General features: G+C 39.0%; 1 pseudogene across 1 annotated transcript in view; it reads right to left on the bottom strand.

Annotated features, from left to right (window-relative positions):
- Positions 1–4,220: 4,220 nt before the first annotated feature.
- LOC101293422 overlaps positions 4,221–5,003 on the bottom strand; it is a 15,246-nt pseudogene continuing 14,463 nt past the window's right edge. The window contains exon 27 of the transcript XR_185141.1: positions 4,221–4,817. The product of XR_185141.1 is annotated as an ABC transporter C family member 12-like (transcript). The remainder of the gene's footprint in view (positions 4,818–5,003) is intronic.

Below are 5,003 nucleotides of genomic sequence, written 5' to 3'. Positions count from 1 at the left end.
TATAAATCCCATCATGAAACAGGAAGAAGTGTCATCCTCATTTTGCGAAACAAATTCTTATGAAATTGATAGCATGAGGGACAACGATGCAAACTCCAATTCTGTATCCAATCCAGCTAGTGGCGGAACTAGAAAGTTGATTGTGGAGGGAGCCAACAAACAGGCCCGGGCCACCGCCTCAGGCCCAAAAATTTTTGGGGCACAAAGTTTTTATTTTTTGGTTAGCAACGCTCATTACATGAGACAGTATTATAGTTCCTCACCATTTAAACACCTGCCGCGTGTGTTCATGCACTTTTTGGTAATTTAATAATCCATGTTAGTAGTTTAATTGTGAACTTTTTTTTTTCTTCCTAAAAAGAAGTGTCATATCTCCCATAATTATTGTACATGCAATAACTAATTATTACTATAAAAAGAATAAGGGAGGGTTGAACAATTTTTGGAGGTGATAGCAAGTCCACCTTTCCTGAGATTTACCAATGAGAGAACATTAAACAAGTTATATAACTTTAGTAGACATGATGTGGTTCTAATGATAAATTAAAAAACTTCAAATTTGACCGTTTATATGATCAGTGTATTCAAATATGGTTATGGAAAAAAATTCATCTATTTTCGATAACGTTTAGGTCTCGATCCACGCGTTCAACCTTAAACCAACGTCACTTGTTACATGAAAACGCTCTTTCTTAATTTATTTTGACCGATTCTTCCACACACACACTCTCGCGTAGATGAGATGCAACTGCCCATGTAAAAATTTGTGAAATTTTACCTCACGATGACAAGGTTCCTCATAGGGAATAATAAGCGTTAGTAGAGTTAACCGCCTTGATCGGGGTCCAAACATTATCGAATATATGTAAATTTTCTACCATACTCGTATTTCACTATACATATTAGATCCTACGGACGATTTTTTTAAAATTGTATTTACAAGATATAGTTGGTTCACAAATATGTACAATTACATATAACCTACTAAACAAGTTATACCACTTTAGTAGGCACGTTGTGGTTCCAATGACTAAATTTCACAAAATGAAAATTCAACCGTCTGATATGATCAGCGTACTTAAATACGGCTATGAAAAAAAATTCACTTGTTTTTGATAACATTTGACTCTCGATCGACGCGGTCAACTTTAAACCAACGTCACTTATTAACGAAAACGCTCTTACGTAACCCTATATAACCTAGTTTGGTTGATTCTTACGCACACAAAACTCTCACATTGATGAGTTGTAACCACCTATGTAAAATTTAGGGACGTTCACCTCCCGATAATAGGGTTTTCCATAAGGGTTGACCGCTTCTATCGGGGACCAAATATTATCGGAAATATGTGATTTTTCAACCATAGCCGTATTTCACCATATTGATCACATCCTATTTCACAAGATTTTTGAAAATATTGCTTCCTCTGTATAGTTGGTTCACAAATATGTACACTTATATATAATATTAAACAAGTTATACCACATTAGTAGGCACGTTGTGGTTCCAATGGCTAAATTTCACAAAATGAAAATTCAACGTTCTGATATGATCAACGTACTTAAATATGGCCACGTAAAAAAAATTCATCTGTTTTCGATAACATTTGGCTCTCGATCAACACGGTCAACCTTAAACCGACGTTATTTATTACACGAAAACGCTCTTACGTACCCCTCTATGACCTAGTCTGGTTGATTCTTCAACACACAAAACTCTCATATTGATGATATGTAACCACCCATGTAAAAATTTAGAGACGTTCACCTCCCGACGATAGAGCTTTCCATAGGGAAGCATAAACATAAATAGGGTTGACCGCTTCTCTCGGGGACCAAACGTTACCGAAAATATGTGATTTCTCAACTATAGATGTATTTCACCATAGAGATCACATCCTATTTCATAAGATTTTTGAAAATATTACTTCCTTCGTATAGTTGGTTCACAAATATGTACACTTATATATAATTTATTAAACAAGTTATACCACATTAGTAGCCACGTTGCGGTTCCAATGGCTAAATTTCACAAAATGAAAATTCAACCGTCTGATATGATCAACGTACTTAAATACGGTTACGTGAAAAAATTCACCTGTTTTCGATAACGCTTGGCTCTCGATCGACGCGGTCAATCTTAAACCGACGTCATTTATTACACGAAAACGCTCTTACGTACCTCTATATGACCTAGTCTGGTTGATTCTTCAACACACAAAACTCTCACATTGATGATATGTAACCACCCATGTAAAAATTTAGAGACGTTCACCTCCCGACGATAGGGCTCTCCATATGAAAGCATAAGCGTAAATAGGGTTGACTTCTTCTATCGGGGACCAAACGTTACCGAAAATATGTGATTTCTCAACCATAGTTGTATTTCACCATACAGATCATATCCTATTTCACAAGATTTTTGAAAATATTGCTTCCTCCGAATAGTTGGTTCACAAATATGTACACATATAATTTATTAAACAAGTTATACCACGTTGTGGTTCCAATGGCTAAATTTCACAAAATAAAAATTCAACTGTCCGATATGATCAACGTACTTAAATATGGCTACGTGAAAAAATTTACCTGTTTTCGATAATGTTTGGCTCTCGATCGACGCGGTCAACCTTAAACCGAGGTCATTTATTACACAAAAACGCTCTTACGTACCCCTATATAACCTAGTCTGGTTGATTCTTTAACACACAAAACTCTCACATTGATGATATGTAACCACCCATATAAAAATTTAGAGACGTTCACCTCTCGACGATAAGGCTCTCCATATGGAAGCATAAGCGTAAATAGGGTTGATCGCTTCTATTGGGGACCAAACGTTACCGGAAATATGTGATTTTTCAACCATACATGTATTTCACCATACAGATCACATCTTATTTCACAAGATTTTTGAAAATATTGCTTCCTCCGTATAGTTGGTTCATAATGATGTACACTTGCTAATAACCTACTAAACAAGTTATAGCACATTAGTAGACACATTTAATTCTAATGATCAAAAACAAAATTATCGAAAGTCTTGTGAAATATGATATGACTACGGGAGAATATATGACCCGTGAAATATAACAGTTCCCCTCGTGGTCCATTCAAGAATTCTCCTTCCACAATATCAACATCAAACTTGACACCATACATTAGTTTCGACTCCAATAACAATATACTCATTATCCAAATCTCTGGCAACATACAACACCTGAACACCCCATTGTTAATAAACAAATTCTTATAAGCAGGCCCCGGCTCCCGGGTTAAAGCTATGCAAATGCTTATCAAAATCAAATGATCTGAGATACCATATTCTTCCTTGTCAATTGCATCCTCCAGTTGAAACTAAGAAAACCACAGCATCAAGTCAAACCAACTGATAACAGATTTACATTTAAAACCGAAACTTGGGCATTATTGGACGGAGGCGAAGCTCTCGGCTTGTTCAATCTCAAAGAGGACCCAGCGCAGTTAACACTTACTCTCGCCGCAGCCCGAAGAAGAAAGCTTAGAGTGTTGGGGTTGAATTTGAGGGACTTGTTATGGTGTAGGAAACCGGAGGAGCAACAGAATTGGCCGACCCATGAATTGGGCACCACCGCCATGGCTTCCAAGCCTCACCATCTTGAGCCCCAGCCGCTCCACCTCCAAGCACAACCTCTCCTTCATGTCCTGATTTTGAACTTGTTTATGGATTCAGAATGAGGTCTCAGCCACAAGGAAGACGAGAGAGAGGAAGATGAGATCATGATTCATGAGAGAGAGAGAGAGAGAGAGAGAGAGAAACGACTTAAAACGAGGACCAGCCGACTTCACATCGAGTTGTTTGCACGCACTCTTTGGCATCCGGGTGCGCTGAATAGACTCGCGTAGGAAATATCATTACGCATTCTTGCTGCTTGTCTTTATCGATTTGAAAGAGTCAAGAACTCGAGATAACATTGAACTTTCAGTATACCTTCTCTGGAAATGCTTGCGGGTACGATTGGCACAATTTCGCTTCAAGCTACAACCAAACACCCTCCTCTGCATTAGTCCTTGCGCTGTTTCGGAGCTCTCCTAGTAGCAACAGGTTACTTGAGCTTGTTTATAGACATGGGCCATTCTTGTATGGTAGTCCATGAATCTCAAATTTCAACCATTAAAAATAAATTCAATATGATCTAAACCAATAGACTACATCTTGTAAATCCCAGATTCCATGACGATCAGTTCTTCTTCAGTGACCTGAGCTCTGAAATCAAAGCATCCACTTCTGCATATGATGACCCACCTTCTTCAATAGCTTTCTTTGCCTTCTCCGCAAGATCTCTGGCCCTCTTCCTCATCTCCACCTCCTCCTCACCACCACCTACCACCTTCCTCACCGCAGCCTCAACCTTCTCTCTCCCAATCACTTCCTTCCTCTCCATATTCCACGACGCCCACTCTTTGCTCCCAACCTGAACACCAATCCCCAACACATCAGTAATCAGCTTCTCATTCGAAAACTGCTTCGCTGAGAGCGACCACATGATCATCGGCACGCCGGCACAGACACTCTCCAATGTCGAGTTCCACCCACAATGACTCACAAACCCACCAACAGCCTTATGCTCCAGCATCCGAATCTGAGGCGCCCATCCCCTTATAACAACCCCTCTCCCACTCTCCCTCATTCTCTTCTCAAAATCCACCAGCCAGTTCTCCTCATCTTCATGACTCTGATCATCATTCTCAAACTTAAACACTTTCCCAACAACCCACACGAAACAATTTGTCGAATTCACAACTCCATGAGCTATTTCGATCAGTTGCTTATTTCCCTATATAGTAAAGGAGGTGCAACCTTTACAGTTCATAAGCAGCCTTTATACCATAATTACAGCCCTACCGTCATCTTCTGAATTACAATTTTGCCCCCATTTCAAGAAATGACGATTGTGCCCTCACTTACTACATAATTATAGTCATGCCATCACCCTATGAATTACAATTTTGCCCCCTGTTTT

The sequence above is a fragment of the Fragaria vesca genome, linkage group LG6 (assembly GCF_000184155.1).
Source record: "Fragaria vesca subsp. vesca linkage group LG6, FraVesHawaii_1.0, whole genome shotgun sequence".
Taxonomy (NCBI): domain Eukaryota; kingdom Viridiplantae; phylum Streptophyta; class Magnoliopsida; order Rosales; family Rosaceae; genus Fragaria; species Fragaria vesca.
This window is presented reverse-complemented; position numbering and strand designations above follow the sequence as displayed.